This window comes from Pristiophorus japonicus, chromosome 5 (genome assembly GCF_044704955.1).
Source record: "Pristiophorus japonicus isolate sPriJap1 chromosome 5, sPriJap1.hap1, whole genome shotgun sequence".
Classification (NCBI taxonomy): domain Eukaryota; kingdom Metazoa; phylum Chordata; class Chondrichthyes; family Pristiophoridae; genus Pristiophorus; species Pristiophorus japonicus.
This window is the reverse complement of record NC_091981.1, coordinates 159,712,356-159,732,406: the sequence shown is the minus strand read 5'-3', so window position 1 is coordinate 159,732,406 and position 20,051 is coordinate 159,712,356.

The window sequence follows — 20,051 nt, the reverse complement described above, 5'->3', positions numbered from 1 at the left end:
TAGGGAAAATGCTAGCGACTATTATAAAGGATGTGATAATGGCACACTTAGATAATATCAACGGGATTAGACAAAGTCAACATGGATTTATGAAAGGAAAATCATGTTTGACAAACCTGCTGGAGTTTTTTGAGGATGTAACTGATAGAATAGATAAGGGAGAACCAGTGGATATAGTGTATTTGGATTTTCAGAAGGCCTTTGATAAAGTCCCACATAAGAGGTTAGTTGCAAAGTTGAAGCATATAGAATTGGGGGTAATGTACTGGCATGGATTGAACATTGTTTCCTGGCAGTTAACCAGAGAGTAGGAAAAAACGGGTCTTTTTCGGAGTGGTAGGCAGTGACTAGTGGGGTACCACAGGGATCAGTGCTTGGGTCCCAGCTATTCACAATATATATAAATGATTTGGATGAGGGAACCACATGTAATATTTCCAAGTTTGCTGATGACACAAAACTAGGTGCGATTGTGAGTTGTGAGGAGGATGCAAAGATGCTGCAAGGCAATTTAGATAGGTTGAGTGAGTGGGCAAACACATGACAGATGCAGTACAATGTGGATAAATGTGAAGTTATCCACTTTGGTAGGAAAAACATAAGTAGAAAGTATTATTTATATGGTGATGGTTTGGGAAGTGTCGATGTACAGAGGGACCTGGGTGTCCTTGTACACCAGTCATTGAAATTAAGCATGCAGGTGCAGCAAGCAGTTAGGAAGGCAAATAGTATGTTGGCCTTCATTGCAAGAGGATTTGAGTACAGGAGCAAGGATGTCTTACTACAGTTATACAGGGCGTTGGTGAGACCACACCTGGAGTATTGTGTGCAGTTTTGGTCTCTTTACCGAAGAAAGGATGTATTTGCCATAGAGGGAGTGCAGCGAAGGTTCACCAGACTGATTCCTGGGATGGCAGGACTGTCGTATGAGGAAAGATTGGGTCGACTAGGCCTGTATTCTCTAGAATTGAGAAGAATGAGAGAGGATCTCATTGAAACGTATAAAATTCTGACTGGGTTGGACAGACTGGATGCGGGGAGGATGTTTCCCCTGGCTGGGAAGTCTAGAACAAGGGGTCACAGTCTCAGGATACGGGGTCGGAAATTTAGTACCGAGATGAGGAGAAATGTTTTCACTCAGAGGGTGGTGAATTCTCTTCCACAGAAGGCTGGGACGCCAAGTCACTGAATATAGTTAAGAGGGAGATAGATAGATTTCTAGACAAAAAAGACATCAAGGGGTATAGGGAAAAAGCGGGAATATGGTGTTGAGATAGAAGATCAGCCATGATCATATTGAATTGCGGTGCAGACTCGAAGGGCCAAATGGCCTACTACTGCTCCTATTTTCTAAGTTTCTATGTTTGTATGTTTTTTTGAAGCCTCATACAATGACATCAGCATTTTTTTTAATTATTTTCCATTCTCAGGATGTGACCACCACTGACAAGGCCCACATTTATTACCCATTCCTATTTGCCCTGAAAAGGTGGTGTAGTGGTTTGATACAATGGAGTGGCTTTCTAGGCCGCATCAGAAGCCAGTGAAGAGTCAACCCTATTGGTGTGGGACTGGAGGCACATAGAGACCAGATCAGATAAGGACAACAGAATTCCTTTCCTAACAATCCGACAGCTTCATTTTATTTCCAAATTTATTTTTATATGATGTGATTTGAACTCGCGTTCTCTGGATCATTAGTCCAGGCCTCCAGATTACTAGTCCAGTAACATAACAACTACACTATCTTATCCCGAGTAGTTCCTGGGTGCTTATCTCAGTCCTTTCACTTTCAGAAACGGTCCCTGCAACATTCTGTTCAGGTTTTACCAGACATGCTTGGTTTTGCCCAGTTGCTGTGGCGGATTTTCTCATGCTCCACGCAATCTAATTCAACTTATGCTCTTTCCGTTAGTGCTCTGGGCTTATAACATTTAAGCATTGCTATAATGGACACTGGATTTTTGTCTTATCTTCTGTTGATTTTTCACAGCGCTATTATATAACTTGGGGCCTTCTTTTCTTCTCTTTGCCTACAATCTAGCGGCACCTACTGGGTTCTGGCAACACATAGCTAAATGGTCTGATACCATTTGTCATGTATCTCACACCACTGTATATAACTGTATCTTACCATGCTATACATGACTGTAACTAGATATGACCTGTAACCACAAGCATACTTTACCAACAGGGGTGCACTTGCAGGAGACACTGCACACCTGTCCCACACAGGTATATAAAGGCAGGTCTCAGGCAAGTGAGGCATTCCAGAGCTGTGAAATAAAGGTGCAGGTCCTGAGTGACCTTGACTTCAGCATGTGCCTCGTGTAAATCTGTACTGCAGGGTCAGGACTTTACACTATTCAATTATAATATATTAGTTACTTAAAAAAACATCGGTCTGGATGATGATTACTTTTACCTCCAACACCATTGAACAACTCTGTTCACTCTGGAGCTGTTAGACCCTGCGGCCTGTAACTAACTGGCATGCCTGGAATCAGTCTCCAGCCCAAGTGCTATTGCGAGAGCATTAGCAGAAGAGAATCAGTTTCCTCTGTATCGATGTTTCCTTCAAACTGCAGCCAAAGCCGTTTCTCATTGCCCCATCGAGAAACCCACCGCGGGAGGTCGAGAGGCGGAGCGGCAGCGTCCCAGGCCTACAAAAGGCCAGCGTGAGTCGGGGAGGCCCAGCGGGAGGTCGAGAGGCGGAGCGACAGCGTCCCAGGCCTATAAAAGGCCAGCGTGAGTCGGGGAGGCCCAGCGGGAGGTCGAGAGGCGGAGCGGCAGCGTCCCAGGCCTATAAAGGCATGGCTTGTGCAGCTGCAGTGGGGAGAAAAAACAAAAAAGAAGTAGAAAGAAATCAAAAGGTGACGTCACAGCCAAAGGAGTAAGTGATTGGCTGGTGATTGATGAGTAGCTTTTCTTTTTTTTTTATATCAGTAAGTAACTTGTTAACATTGTTGTCACCAAGTTAAGTGTATCTAAGGGTTAAGTCATGGCAGGAGAGCTCGGACACGTGATATGCTCCTCCTGTACTAAGTGGGAACTCAGGGACATTTCCGGTGTCCCTGATGACTACATTTGCGGGAAGTGTATCTGCCTCCAGCTCCTGACGGACCTCGTTGCAGTATTGGAGCTGAAGGTGGATTCACTCTGGAGCATCCACGATGCTGAGAATGGCGTGATTAGCACATGTAGTGAGTTGGTCTTACCGCAGATATAGGGTCCACAGCCAGATAGAGAATGGAAGACCAATAGGAAGAGCAGTGGAAAGAAGGTAGTGCAGGGGTCCCCTGCGGTCATTCCCCTGCAAAACAGATACACCGTTTTGAGTACTGTTGAGGGGGATGACTCATCAGGGGAGGGCAGCAGCAGCCAAGTTCATGGCACCGTGGCTGGCTCTGCTGCACAGGAGGGCAGGAAAAAGAATGGGAGAGCGATAATGATAGGGGATTCGATTGTAAGGGGAATAGATAGGCGTTTATGCGGCCGCAACCGAGACTCCAGGATGGTATGTTGCCCCCCTGGTGCAAGGGTCAAGGATGTCTTGGAGCGGGTGCAGGACATTCTGAAAAGGGAGGGTGAACAGCCAGTTGTCGTGATGCACATTGGTACCAACGATATAGGTAAAAAACGGGATGAGGTCCTACAAGACGAATTTAAGGAGCTAGGAGCTAAATTAAAAAGTCGGACCTCAAAATTAGTAATCTCAGGATTGCTACCAGTGCCACGTGGCTAGTCAGAGCAGGAATCGCAGGATAGCTCAATGAATACGTGACTTGAGCAGTGGTGCAGCAGGGAGGGATTCAAATTCCTGGGGCATTGGAACCGGTTCTGGGGAGGTGGGACTAGTACAAACCGGACGGTCTGCACCTAGGCAGAACCGGAACCAATGTCCGAGGAGTAGTGTTTGCTAGTGCTGTTGGGGAGGAGTTAAACTAATATGGCAGGGGGATGGGAACCAATGCAGGGAGACAGAGGGAAACAAAATGGAGACAGAAGCAAAAGACAAAAGGAGACGAGTAAAAGTGGAGGGCAAAGAAACCCAAGGCAAAAAACAAAAAGGGCCACTTTGCAGCAAAATTCTAAAGGGTCAAAGTGTGTTAAAAAGGCATGCCTGAAGGCTCTGTGCCTCAATGCGAGGAATATTCGGAATAAAATGGACGAATTAACTGCAGATAGCAGTTGATGGATACGATGTGGTTGGCATCACGGAGACATGGCTCCAGGGTGACCAAGGCTGAGAACTCAACATCCAAGGGTATTCAACATTTAGGAAGGATAGACAGAAAGGAAAAGGAGGCGGGGTGGCGTTGCTGGTTAAAGAGGAAATTAATGCAATTGCAAGGAAAGACATTAGCTTGGATGATGTGGAATCGGTATGGGTAGAGCTACGGAATACCAAAGGGCAGAAAACGCTAGTGGGAGTTGTGTACAGATCTCCAAAGAGTAGAAGTGATGTTGGGAAGGGCATAAAACAGGAGATTAGGGGTGCATGCAATAAAGGTGCAGCAGTTATAATGGGTGACTTTAATATGCACATAGATTGGGCTAACCAAACTGGAAGCAATACGGTGGAGGAGGATTTCCTGGAGTGCATAAGGGATGGTTTTCTGGACTAATATGTCGAGGAACCAACTAGGGAGGAGGCCATCTTAGACTGGGTGTTGTGTAATGAGAGAGGATTAATTAGCAATCACATTGTGCGAGGCCCCTTGGGGAAGAGTGACCATAATATGGTGGAATTCTACATTAGGATGGAGAATGAAACAGTTAATTCAGAGACCATGGTCCAGAACTTAAAGAAGGGTAACTTTGAAGGTATGAGGCGTGAATTGGCTAGGATAGATTGGTGAATGATACTTAAGGGGTTGACAGTGAATGGGCAATGGCAGACTTTAGAGACCGCATGGATGAACTACAACAATTGTACATCCCTGTCTGGCGTAAAAATAAAAAAGGGAAGTGGCTCAACCGTGGCTATCAAAGGAAATCAGGGACAGTATTAAAGCCAAGGAAGTGGCATACAAATTGGCCAGAAATAGCAGCGAACCCGGGGACTGGGAGAAATTTAGAACTCAGCAGAGGAGGACAAAGGGTTTGATTAGGGCAGGGAAAATAGAGTACGAGAGGAAGCTTGCAGAAGCTTCTATATATATGTAAAGAGAAAAAGGTTAGTAAAGACAAACGTAGGTCTCTTGCAGTCAGAATATGGGGAAGTCATAACTGGGAACAAAGAAATGGCAGACCAATTGAACAATTACTTTGGTTCAGTATTCACTAAGGAGGACACAAACAACCTTCCGGATATAAAAGTGGTCAGAGGGTCTAGTAAGAAGGAGGAACTGAGGGAAATCCTTATTAGTCGGGAAATTGTGTTGGGGAAATTGATGGGATTGAAGCCAGATAAATCCCCAGGGCCTCATGGTCTGCATCCCAGAGTACTTAAGGAGGTAGCCTTGGAAATAGCGGATGCATTGACAGTCATTTTCCAACATTCCATTGACTCTGGATCAGTTCCTATGGAGTGGAAGGTAGCCAATGTAACCCCACTTTTTAAAAAAGGAGGGAGAGAGAAAACAGGGAATTATGGACCGGTCAGCCTGACATTGGTCATGGGTAAAATGATGGAATCAATTATTAAGGATGTCATAGCAGCGCATTTGGAAAGAGGTGATATGATTGGTCCAAGTCAGCATTGATTTGTGAAAGGGAAATCATGCTTGACAAATCTTCTGGAATTTATTGAGGATGTTTCCAGTAGAGTGGACAAGGGCAAACCAGTTGATGTGGTGTATTTGGACTTTCAGAAGGCTTTCGACAAGGTCACACACAAGAGATTAATGTGCAAAGTTAAAGCACATGAGATTGGGGGTAGTGTGCTGATGTGGATTGAGAATTGGTTGGCAGACAGGAAGCAAAGTGTAGGAGTAAATGGGTATTTTTCAGAATGGCAGGCAGTGACTAGTGGGGTACCGCAAGGTTCTGTGCTGGGGCCCCAGCTGTTTACATTGTACATTAATGATTTAGATGAGGGGATTAAATGTAGTTTCTCCAAGTTTGCGGATGACACTAAGTTGGGTGGCAGTGTGACCTGCGAGGAGGATTCTATGAGGCTGCAGAGTGACTTGGATCGGTTAGGTGAGTGGGCAAATGCATGGCAGATAAAGTATAATGTGGATAAATGTGAGGTTATTCACTTTGGTGGTAAAAACAGGAAGGCAGAATATCATCTGAATGGTGACAGCTTAGGAAAAGGGGAGGTGCAACGAGACCTGGGTGTCATAGTTCATCAGTCACTGAAGGTTGGCATGCAGGTACAGCAGGCGGTTAAGAAAGCAAATGGCATGTTGGCCTTCATAGCAAGGGGATTTTAGTACAGGGGCAGGGAGGTGTTACTACAATTGTACAGGGCCTTGGTGAGGCCACACCTGGAGTATTGTGTACAGTTTTGGTCTCCTAACCTGAGGAAGGACATTCTTGCTATTGAGGGAGTGCAGCGAAGGTTCACCAGACTGATTCCCGGGATGGCGGGACTGACATATCAAGAAAGATTGGATCAACTGGGCTTGTATTCACTGGAGTTCAGAAGAATGAGAGGGGATCTCATAGAAACGTTTAAAATTCTGACGGGTTTAGACAGGTTAGATGCAGGAAGAATGTCCCCAATGTTGGGGAAGTCCAGAACCAGGGGTCACAGTCTAAGGATAAGGGGTAAGCCATTTAGGAATGAGATGAGGAGAAACTTCTTCACCCAGAGAGTGGTGAACCTGTGGAATTCTCTACCACAGAAAGTTGTTGAGGCCAATTCACTAAATATATTCAAAAAGGAGTTTGATGTAGTCCTTACTACTCGGGGGATCAAGGGGTATGACAAGAAAGCAGGAATGGGGTTACTGAAGTTGCATGTTCAGCCATGAACTCATTGAATGGCGGTGCAGGCTCGAAGGGCCGAATGGCCTACTCCTGCACCTATTTTCTATGTCACTTGTTTTGGAGTTTCCTCAGTTCCGCCGTAACCTGAGAAATATTTTCATCATCTCATTGCCTCGCTGGTTAAATGTGAACTGTTCCACAATAACGAGCAGCTCTTGGCTCAGATAGTCTTTTGACCACTTGGACCAACTCCTCATATGTTTAATCTTTAGGCTGGGCAGGTACTAAAAGATTCTCAATCAACATATATATATTACAGGTCTGCAGACAGTAAGCAAAACTGCTCTCTTTTTGGAAACTATTGCAAGTTAATGGCCTAGAAATTCCGGCCTTCCCGGGTCCGTACGGAGTGTGTACAGACCCGGGAAGGCATCGCTAAAGTCGGTTTTCAGTGCACAACGTGCAAGCGCTGAAAACCGGCTTTTCCGATCTGTCAAACTCCACCTTGACAGATCATCCACATATCGGGAGCGAGGACATTTGCAAGGGCAAGATTGCAGTATTTATCCATATCTTGCCCAGCAAATGTCCTCAAAACTCTTGCGCCTGATAAAAGCAGGCGCATAGCCTACGTTTACAGATGTAAGAGCTTTAAAACACACTTAAAACATAAAAAATAAAATTTTAAAAACACATTTTATTTTTAAAAACCCTGCCCAGTACATTAAATTTATTTTAAACCATACTTAAAAAAAACTTTTCAAAAAGTCGGAATGACAGAATTTGTTTAACTTTAATTTCAATTAATTTTAATTATCTGAGGTATGTTTTTTATTTATTTGGAGTTTGTGTTTGCTGTTAATTGAGAAAAAAAAACAATGAGAACTTGTAGATATGGAGTTCTCATTGCTATTAATTGAGAATACTGTACCTGATTGGTTGAGCAGTCACACATGACTGCATCTTCTGCGTGGAAACCTGGAGGATGGGAGCGCGCTTCACAGCGTGGGAAGAGAAGGCCACCCCACCGGAATTCCACGCTTCTTCGGCACCACCAGGTACTTTTGGAAAAATTCTCCGGTCGGAGGCGTTTGTCTGAAAGAAGCCTCCAAACGGAATTTTGGGGCATTATGCCTTAAAATGAAAATTAAGCCTTCCTACATAATCACTCCAGCTCGACCCTATTCAATACTCCTCGATTTTTCCAAATAATGCCGACATGATAAAAAAAGTTGTGACAAATACATCCAACATAAAATACTTTTAACAATGTACTGTCCTTTATTCTCATCACCACTGTTATCTCCAATGGAACACTCGAATTACTGTGGTAAAAGCTAGCTGCTTTTAATTTAGAGCCTTTAGAATATTCTGTCAATCAAAACAAAAACAACAACTTGTATTTGTATAGCACATTTAACGTAGTAAAACGATCCAAGGCACTTTAGAGAAGTGTTATAAAACAAAATATGAAACCGAGTAGCATAAGGGGAAATTAGGGCAGATGACAAAAGCTTGGTCAAAGAGGTTGGTTTTAAGGAGCATCTTAAAGCAGAAAAGAGAGGTAAAGAGGCGGAGAGGTTTGCGGAGGGAATTCCAGGGCTTCGGGCCGAAGCAGCTGAAGGCACGGTCACTGATGGTTGAATGATTGTAATCAGGGATGCTCGAGAAGACAGAATTAGAGGAATGTAGATATCTCAGGTGTTGTGGGGCTTGAGGAGATTACAGAGATGGAGAGGGGTGAGGCCATGGAGGGATTTGAAAACAAGGATGAGAATTTTAAAATTGAGGTGTTGTTAACCGGGAACCAATGTAGATCAGCGAGCACAGGGGAGATGGGTAAAGGGGACTTGGTGTGAGTTAGGACACGGGCAGTTGGGTTTTGGATGACCCCAAGTTTACGTAGGGTAGAACATGGGAGGCCAACCAGGAGTGTGTTGCAATAGTCGAGTCTAGAGGAGACAAAGGCAAGGATGAGGGTTTCAGCAGCAGATGAGCAGAGGCAGGGGCGGAGACGGGCGATGTTACAGAGGCGGTCTTAGTTATGGCGTGGATATCTGGTGGGATGCTCATTTCAGGGTCAAATATGACACCAAGGTTGCGAACAGTCTAGTTCAGCCTCAGACAGATGCTAGGGAGAGGGATGGAGTCGGTGGCTAGGGAACGGAATTTGTGGTGGGGACCGAAGACAATGGCTTTGGTCTGTACAATATTTAGTTGGAGGAAATTTTTACTCATCCAATACTGGATGTCAGACAAGCAATCTAACAATTTAGAGACAGTGGAGGGGTTGAACGAAGTGGTGGTGAGGTAGAGCTGGGTGTCGACAGCGTACGTATGGAAGCTGATGCTGTGTTTTCAGATGTTGTTGCCAAGAGGCAGCATGTCGATGAGAAATAGGAGGGGGGCCAAGACTACATCCTTGGGGGACACCAGAGGTAACGATGTGGAGCGGGAAGAGAAGCCATTGCAGGTGATTCTCTGGCTACGATTAGATAGATAACAATGGAACCAGGAGCAGGCAGGCCCACCCAGCTGGATGACGATGCAGAGGTGTTGGAGAAGGATGGAGTGGTCAAACGTGTCAAAGGCTGCAGACAGGTTGAGAAGGACAAGGAGAGATGGTTTATCATTGTCACAGTCATGTAGGGTGTCACTTGTGACTTTGATAAGAGCCGTTTCAGTATTGTGTCAAAGGCGGAAATCTGATGGAAAGGATTCAAACATGGAGTTCCAGGAAAGATGGGCACAGATTTGGGAGGTGATAACACATTCAAGGACTTTGGAGAGGAAAGGGAAGTTGGAGATGGGGCGGTAGTTCGCAAGGACGGAGGGGTCAAAGGTTGTTTTTTTGAGGAGAGGGTTAATGAGGGAAGATGTGAAGGAGAGGGGTCGGTACCTGAGGAGTGAGAACGGTTAACAATATCAACTAACATGGGAGCCAGGACAGGAAGTTGGCTGGTCAGCAATTTGGTGGAAATAGGGTCGTGCGAGCAGGAAATGGGTTCCATGGACAGGATGACCAGAATCTTCCCAGCGCTGCGAGTGTGGGTTTGGAGGCGGGCCCACTGTCAAAATGGCCCTGATTGACAGCGAGGCGGAAGCCAGCTCTGAACCTGTCCCATGTCAGCTTCTCAACTGTCAGGTCTGCCTGCGGCTCACAGACCCGACAGCAAGTGGCGAGCCGGTCAATTAAGGTACTTAAAAGCGAGTTTAAAGGTATTTAAGAGGATTATAACCAGGCACTTACCATTTCACCAATTTTTTGATGAGTTTGCCGTCCCTTGGGGAACATGCCAGGTAAGTGTGTCGGGTTCTCAATGACTTTCCATTGCTTTCAAATAGGTGAGAGCTGAAAAAGTGGTATAAAAGCTACCATTTCACAGCTGTTCACTTTCCAATCTCAGAAGCTGTAGCCTTCAATGTTTGGAAGAGTCTTTTCAGCTTCATACACTTTGGAATTGTTTGTAGTGAACTCTATATTCACTGTAACCTTCTGGAAGAAACATTTCTGACCATTAACAGATTGCTCCTGTCAACTCAAATGGATCTGGCATATCAAGAATCACAATGGGCACGATTTATGCCCTCTTATCTTGGTCCTCAGAGTGTGATGAGGACTAGCCACACCAGCAGCAGCAGTAACAAGAGCGCCAACCTTCCCCTGAACCACCCCATGCTGCACAGGGCAGAGGACAATGGCACAGGGATGCACCACACCGGAGGCATTACCCCCAGCACAGGGTCTACAGGTAGAGGATGAGCTACCTGAACATGACGGAGCAGCAATGCTGAAGGAGACTCAGGATAATGCATCAGTTGGTCACCATCATTTGCACATTGCTGGAGGAAGACCTGCAGCCCAGAGGAATGGGTGGACACCCATTTCCAGTGGCAGTCAACATCACTCTTGCCCTCAACTTCTTCACCTCAGGCTCCTTCCAGGCATCTGACACAGACATTGGTGGCATTTCCCAGTCTGCCGCCCACAGATGCATCACACAGGTCATCGATGCCCTGTTTAACAAGTTGGGCAACTATATAAAGTTTGCCACTGATCAAGCCACTGTGACTGAGCGGACATAGAAACATAGAAACATAGAAAATAGGTTCAGGAGCAGGCATTTCGGCCCTTCGAGCCTGCACCACCATTCAATATGATAATGGCTGATCATGCAACTTCAATACCCCATTCCTGCTTTCTCTCCATACCCCTTGATCCCTTTAACTGTAAGGGCCACATCTGACTCACTTTTGAATATATCTAATGAACTGGCCTCAACAGCTTTCTGTGGTAGAGAGTTCCACAGGTTCACAATTCTCTGAGTGAAGAAGTTTCTCCTCATCTTGGTCCTAAATGGCTTACCCCTTATCCTTAAACTGTGATCCCTGGTTCTGGACTTCCCCAATGTAGGGAACATTCTTCCTGCATCTAACCTGTCCAATCCCGTCAGAATTTTATATATTTCTATGCGGTCCTCTTCTAAATTCCAGTGAATATAAGTCTAGTCGATCCAATGTTTCTTCATATGTCAGTCCTGCCATCCCGGGAATTAAACTGTTGAACCTTCGCTGCATTCCCTCATTAGCAAGAATGTCCTTCCTCACCAAGGCCCTGTACAACTGCAATAAGACCTCCCTGCTCCTATACTCAAATCCTCTCGCTATGAAGGCCAACATGCCATTTGCCTTCTGTACCTGCATGCCAACTTTCAATGACTGATGTACCATGACTCCCAGATCTCATTGCACCTCCTCTTTTCCTAATTTGTTATCATTCACATGATATTCTGCCTTCCTGTTTTTGCCACCAAAGTAAATAACCTCACATTTATCTACATTATACTGCATCTGCCATGCATTTGCCCACTCACCTACCCTGTCCAAGTCACCCTGCAGACTCTTAGCATCCTCCTCACGTTGGCATTGCGTCTCTGGCTGGCTTCCCATGGGTCCAGTGAGTGAATGATTGCACACATTTAGCGATCAGGGCACCCCATCACAATCCGAGAGCTTCTGTGAACCACAAGGGTTGCCATTCCCTAAACGTTCAGCTGGTGTGTAACCATAGTAAAATCATCATCCCGGTGTGTGCCAAGTTCCCTGGCTGCTGCGATGATTCGTACATCCTGCGCCACTCCACCATCCCACAGCTGTTCGCACCACCAACCAGTCTTTCAGGTTGGCTGCTTGGCCAGCAAATGAGGCTGATGGACGGTACAATCAGAGCCTCATCTCCACGAGAAATATAATCGAGCAAACTATAGGTTGTTTGAAATGCAGTTCAGATGCCTGGACAAATCTGGAGGGTCCTTCAGTATGCGCCAGCGAGGGTATTCATAATAGTTGTGGTCTGCAGCGCCCTGCACAACATTGCTCAGCAGCGATGACTGGTGCTAGATGATGAAGTCTACGCAGAGCGAAGACCCTCATTAGAGGAGGAGGAGGAACAGAAAAATGTGTTTGGCAATGCCGATGAGGAAGACCTGGAGGAGCCTGCACTGCCATTAAGACCAGTGCGTGAGAACGTTGCTGCTCGTAACGCCAGTCACGCCCTCATAAATGCCAGGTTCCAGTAACTTTGTGCATGTCACACATTTGCCTGGCACAGGCGTCCACATGTTGGCATCATCCCACACCAGCAATATAAACCATTCAATCAATGACTACTTCCTTCCTTTCATCATCAGCACCATTAATTTTCTGATCACATAACACCCGATATGAATGACTGATGAAAGGCATGAAACTGTATGGATAATAATTGCGTCACCAGCTTCTTCTATTGAGCTTCTCTCTCCATCCCCCACTTCCAGATCCTCCACCACACCAGCAATATCGAGTGCTGCCTCCTCCGGGTTTGGCAAATGAAAGATCGACTGAGGGCCTCCTCCCGTTCTCTCCCACTCCCTCTTATTGTGGGCAATCTTTTCCTGCAAGGTGGCAAAGAAGACAAAGTTTAAAGAGACTAATGAAATGGCTGTCATTAACGGAATGGCATACAGCTTCACAGGAAGACTGATGGAGTGGCTTGGCGACACCAAGTTGCCTCCTTTTGTGCTATTACTTGCTTTCATTACGTAACGATGATGCTGAGTGGGAGGGGTGGAAATTAAAATGGGGGTCTAGAACCTCCACTTTTTTTGCATCCTTAACACCCACTTAATGCCCATTTTACCGCTGAAATGACGTATAACGCCCATACATCACCCATTTAGCCACAAGATGGAAACTGGCGGGCATTTTTCGGAGACTTATCGGCAAGTGTTACTTTCCCCATGTGCTTCATGCCAGCAAAAAATTTTGCCATCCGCCTACTTTTTTGGGGCGGAATCAGCAGAATGGACAAAATCAACGCCCATAATATCGGCCAGCATTACTTCTCGCACGGAATTAATGCCGAGATTCAATATTAATGTCCGCTCACTGTTTTTTGTTGTAAAGAGCATATTTACCCAAACTAGTGGCCATGAGATCGCACCGCATCAATTTCATCACCTCGCACACATATCGCCCACAACATCGCTCGACCAAAGTAACACCCACAAAAAGTGGAACTAACCGGAACGAATGCCAGCAGTGTGGCTGGCATTTGTTAAATCCCACTCTTACGTGAGGAGCTGATACCTGAAAGATTTACCTGAAAGAGCGCTGATGTGAGTGACAATGCTGACACACTGCTGTGTGTGTGCAGCTCAGACATCAATGGTGACCATCACCTTGGTGCCAGTTAAAGTTTACGTTGATTGATGTTAAGTTGTATTTAACACTTTCATGATAAGGAATCACCAGTGTGTAATGATCCAGCTATCTGAGACAATGCACAACAAGGTTATGTTCAATAACAAAAATTTAATATCAACATTGGTCTGAAATCATAAGTATCACAGCCAATAACACCCAACACCCGCCCACACCCCACTTTTTCCACCATTGATATCAATCACATGTTCAACATGTCCAGCATCACAGAATACAAAGGCAAAGCAGGACCGTGGTCCCCAGCCCCCACACATTGCAACAAATTGCATACACTCAGATGGGGATATAACACAGCCATCACCTGCGCACATGCACCTCACTTTCCTTCTCCCCTCCCCTTCTTCTCCCTATCTCTACCCCTTCCCCTCCTCGCTCCATGGCACCTGGGCCAAGGAGCTCCTCAGGCGGTGCCTCATTGTGGGGATGAACGCAGATGCGGTCGTTGCATGGGTATGGAAGCGGGGGGTGCCAAGGGGGCAACATTCTCTGATGCAGAAACAGGATCTTGGTCCTTGCTCTCATCTGTCGTTCGCAGTGATGGTGCGGAATCTAGGGGTGGAGTGCCGCGCTCTGGGACCACTGGGGCGCCTGTGGCAGCAGTGTTCCTGGCTATCGCATCCAGGGCCTCCGCCATGCGTGGAATTTATTTGGTCATGGTGGCCAGCTGTCGGGATATCCTCACCAATGCTTCGATGAGTTGGTCACCAATGTCTACAGTCCTCCTGGACAACTGTATCATCTCTCCACTCTTACATCGCGCTCATGGAACAGACCTGCCACATCCACGAGGCCTCCGCGGGGTCGGCGCCATCCTGGGGACAAATGGGGTACCTCTAGAGTGGAGGTGGGAATGACTGGAGGACAACTAGATGGCTTTGGGGTGGAATGGTTTCTGGAGCAGGTTCTTTGAAGTCCGCGCACTCATCCGTCGAGAACAGACCCAGCGGATTGATGGGTGAGAATCGGAGCTCCTCAGCATCAGATGAAGTAGGATCATCCACCGACTCCTGCCCCACGCCCCCACCTTCTGGCCTCTGTGGTCTTACCTGTTGCCGCGCTACTGGCTGAGCTGCAAAACACAAATGAGCTTATTAGAGGAGAAGTGGGTGCTAGGGTGACAAGGTGAGTCCAGCGCTACACACAGCATATGCACGACAAAAGCACCACCGCTATCAAAATCATCACAGACATCACATTTCATGACCATCAACACATTGTGCATTGCAATGATTTTCATTAGGCCAGCATTATTTCTATGACAATTTTAGAAATCATCTATCATATATGATTGTTCGGATATGAGTGGGTGTGGCATCTATAGATTTTACATGATGCAATGGTGTAAGCTTTACTCACATGGCATCACTTCCGGGTCTGCAGATGCATCCGTGGCTGTCCAGGGGTGCTTCCCCACGATTGCGAGCACCCGCTCCTCCATGTCAGTGATGTTGCTGGGGACTGGAGACCCCCCACCCGTTTGCCTCTGCACAGACCTCATCTTCGATAGTTTCTTCTGCAAAAAGGTGACAGGACGACATGGCATGAGAACATTGCGTGATATCATTGCTAGGTACTGTCACAGAGACTGATACAACACATAACCGACAGATGTAATCATGATTATTATGATTATTATCATTCTTTACCTAAAGACGTACACCGTGACCGCAGGCTTTGGGTAAAACATTCCCGGTAAAAGTGCAAGACCTCACATCTGCTGATAGTCACTCATGACTTTTAGAAATCAAATTATATAAATACATAAGAACATGTAAATCAATATAATACTTACTCTTGCAGATCTCACAAGGTCGTTCCATCGTTTGCGGCATTGGTTGCCCTCACGCACCTCGTTGGTTGCCGACAAGACCACCTCTGCTATCTCGGCCCATATCCTCTGGAAGGTCTTTGGGGTGGGCTTCACCCCAGCGTGACTCGACCTCCTGCAGGAGGGAGGCACTTGCCTCATCCGAGAAAACTTGGCTCTTTTGCGCCCTCCAATGTGCTCCTCTCCCACCTCACTGCTCTCTCCAGCGTCAGTTTCCACAGCGTGCTGTGATGCCTCCTCCTCTACCTCCATTATAGGCCAAATTCGTAAAATATATGGCTGGTAACGGCTATTTTTTATTTGCCTATTTGCTGTGAAGCTCTAAAGTTTCCCTCCTTCCTCCCAAAGCAGCCACACCACAGTAAGCCACGCCTTCAGTCTCTTGGAGCTCCCTCTCTCTTTGTCTCTTCTTCTGCACATGTCTTGGTGACCCTTGACTTCCAGAATCGTGGGAATCAAGCGTTGCTATGACGTTGCTAAGGATGGCCACACTTTATGGCAGAAGGTCAAAAAAATTTAATGCTACCGCCCATTTGATATCGCTCATGATAACGCCCATTTTCAAAAATGTAAACTAGGTGTTTTGAGAATTGGCGAGAAGCCGGCGATCTGAAAACCTTTTTTTATGGCCCATGCCGGAAATAACGCCCATTTTTGGACGATTAGCACAAAAGTGGAGGTTCTAGCCCGGGGACCTTATAATGTAAATAGAGAGACGGATGGATGAAGGTCTAAGGGATCTTGGGCGGAGTAACGTTGTGCAGGAGTATGATTGGCAATGCACAGTGGTGGGGATGTAATGCCAGGCATGGCAGCATCAAGGTAAGTGTAGGTTTATACTTACGTTTCCTGATCTTAGAAGATCATTAAACCTTTTCCTGTACTGTACCCAGTTGCAAGAGACACGACTGAATTTGCTGTAATCTCTTCGGCTATATTAAGCCACGCTGATTTAGTCTGTTGGGGAGGCCTCTTCCTGCCATCCACAGGGAAGAGAAACTCCCTTCGTGCCCTCACTCCATCAACATGATGTGGGAGGGACTCCTCAGTAAAACAAGAGAAGGAAGTAGGGTTGGGGTGGGGTGGCGGAAGGGGGATGTGGATGGAGAGCGATACAAGGAAGTGAGCAGTGATTGCCTTATCTGTGATTGACACAATGGGAGTACTGAGGCCACGAAAGATGGCAAGATCGAGGGTGAGGCCATGAATATGGGTTGGGGAGTTTACATGAAAAGAGAGATTAAGAGAGGATAGGAGGGAAGTGAACTCGAGGAGAGAGAGCATGATGAATTGAGATGGAGGTTGAAATCACCAAGGATGAAAAATTGCTCGGTGCAGAGGCTGAGGGAGGAAAGCAGTGAAGATATCTCGGTGAGAACATTTCTATCGTACTTGGGTGGGCAGTAGAGGTCGTTCAAAGGAGGAGCAAGTGCCGGAGGAGTAGACAGACCAAGGTGTGATTTGGTAATGAGGGCCACACCGCCATTACGGTGGTTTGGGCGGGGCAAGTGGTGGAAGGTACAGCCAGGCGGGGAGGCTTCATTTAGGTGTCATCATCCCTCAGCCAGGTTTTTGTCAAGGCCATGATGTCAATGAAATCATCCACGATAAGCTCATGGATGGCAAAGACCTTGTTCACAAGCAAACAGACATACTGGAGGGTGATGTGGAGAGGGTCGGTGATGGCTGACCCATTGCCAGAGTCCACAGGGTCAGCACTGGGAGGAGTGGGACGGGGTGGAGATTGGCAGGATTAGCCCCCAGCAGGAGCGCTGGGCTGGAAGGTCAGCAAAAGAGTAGGATGGGACAATCGGGGTTGCTGCTCATGAGGAGGCAAAGACGAGCGCCACAATGGGCCCTTCAGAGGATGCCAAGAGAGGCACAGAGAGAAGCTGTAGGCTTATCTAAGAGGGAGCCAACCATGGCACAGCAGCAAAAGAGTAAAACGGTTGTGGTAGGGATTTGGAAAGGCAGAGTACCCAAGGGAGGAGAAATAAAAGGAGGCATGACGATAGGAAAGAGTGGTCAAGTAGGGGTAGAGAGGAAAGAAAATGGGGTAGAAAAAGAATAACAAAGTAAGACAAGAGCAATCATTGGATATAATTACAGTATAGAATGAATATATCGAGTTGCCATAATCCTCTATTCTGTTGCAAGAGAATATACTTTTCTTTGTTCTTTACTAATTGTTTTAGCATGAAAATATTCAATAGATGGTTCTGTTACTAAAGTTGTGTTTAGGAACCCTTTCCCCTGTGTTGTGACTTTCATGAAGTGATGCTTAAGGTCCTGGCTACAGATTCCCCACAGTATTGCACACAAGATTTAGGGGTAAAAATTAATATGCATTGTGCCATTTTTTCATGTTAAAGCAGGTGCAGAGCATACCAAATTAGCAGTGTGACTGCCTGTACCCAATCTGCGCTGACGGTGATTCTACTGCTAAATTTGTAGACGTCCCGAGTGGATGCACAAAAAAGGATGTAGGCCCCTTAAATCATAGAATCATAGAATGGTTACAGCACGGAAGAAGGCCATTCGGCACGTCGAACCCACGCCGGCTCTCTGCAAGAGCACCTCAGCTAGTCCCAATCCCCCACCCTTTCCCTATAGCCCCACAATTTTTTTTCTTTCAGGTACTTATCCAACTCCCTTTTGAAAGCAGTGATTGAGTCTGCCTCCACCATCCTTTCAGGCAGTGCATTCCAGATCCTAACCACTCGCTGTATAAAAAGGTTTTTCTCATGTTGCCTTTGGTTCTTTTGCCAATCATCTTAATTCTGCTTCTTGACCATTCCGCCAATCGGAAAAGTTTCTCTCTATCTACTCTGTCCAGACCCCTCATGATTTTGAACACCTCTATCAAATCTTCTCTGCTCTAAGGAGAACAACTCCAGCGTCTCCAGTCTATCCACGAAACTGAAGTCCCTAATCCCTGGAATAATACTTGTAAATCTTTTCTGCACCCTCGCCACAGCCTTCATATCCTTCCCAATGTGCGGTGCCCAGAATTGGACACAATACTACAATTGAAACCAAACCAGTGTTTTATACAGGTTCATCATAATTTCCACGCTTCTGTACTCTATACCTCTATTCATGAAGCCCAGGATCCCGTAAGCTTTTTTAACTGCTTTCTCAACTTGTCGCGCTACCTTCAACGATTTGTAAACATATATCCCCAGGTCGCTCTATTTATACACCCCCTTTAGGATTGTACCCTTCAGTTTATATTTCCTCTCATTATTTCTACCAAAATGTATCACTTCGCACTTTTCTGTGTTAAATTTCATCTGCCACGTATCACATTCACTCTAAGCCCACAGCTACGTGGCCTACACGTCCTCCAACCCCACTTCCTGTAAGGACTAGATTCCATTCTCCCAGTTTCTCCGTCTCCATCGCATCTGCTCTGGCAACGCCACCTACCAAACTAGTGCTTCCGATATGTCTTCCTTTTTCCTCAATCGAGGATTCCCATCTACAGTGGTTGACAGGGCCCTCGACCATGTCCGTTCTATTTCCTGCACTTCTGCTCTCACCCCTTTCCTGGCCCTCCTAGAACCACGATAGGGTTCCCCTTGTCCTCACCTTTCACCCCACTAACTTCCACGTTTAACGGATCATCCTCCACCATTTCCACCACCTCAAGCATGATCCCACCATCGAACACATCTTTCCCTCCCCTCCCCTTTCAGCATTCCAAAGGAACCATTCCCTCCGCGACACCCTCAATCACCCCTCCACAACCTCGCCCCTTCCCCACGGTACCTTGCTGTGCAAGCGCAGAAGATGCAACACCTGCCCTTTTACGTCCTCCCTTCCGCCCAGGACCCCAAAAACTCCATCCAGGTGAAACAGCAATTTACTTGTACTTCTTTCAATTTAGTATACTGTATTTGCTGCTCACGATGCAGTCTCCTCTACATTGGGGAGGCCAAACGCAGATTGGGTGACCACTTTGTGGAACACCTCCGGTCAGTCTGTAAATGTGACCCCGAGTTTGCGGTCGCCTGTCACTTTAATTCTCCGCTTCACTCCCACTCTGACCTCTCCATCCTCGGCCTCTTACACGGTTCCAACGAAGCTCAACATAAGCTCAAGGAGTAGCACCTCCTCTTTCGTTTAGGCACGTTACCAACTTCTGGACTCAACATCGAGTTCAACAATTTCAGACCATAACCCCTTCCTTTTTTTTTCTGTTTGTCTCTCTTTCCCATGAGAGCTAGTGCTGATTCTGCCATTTCCATTTCAACCCTATCTAGACTCATCTTTTAGAAACCTAGAAATTTACAGCGCAGAAGGAGGCCATTTCGGCCCATCATTTCCAGGCTGGCCGACAAAGAGCCACAAGGTTACATATAAACCTATGAAAAATGAACAATGGCGGAAAGGTTAAGAGCACCCAGCCCAACCAGTCCGCCCCACTCAACTGCGACATCCCATAAACTGAAACATTCTAGACTCCAGCCCAACCGGAGCAATGTGATCTCCTGGGAGAAGCAAAAACCAGATAAAAATCCAGGCCAATTGGGGAAAATAAATCTGGGAAAATTCCTCTCCGACCCATCCAGGCGTT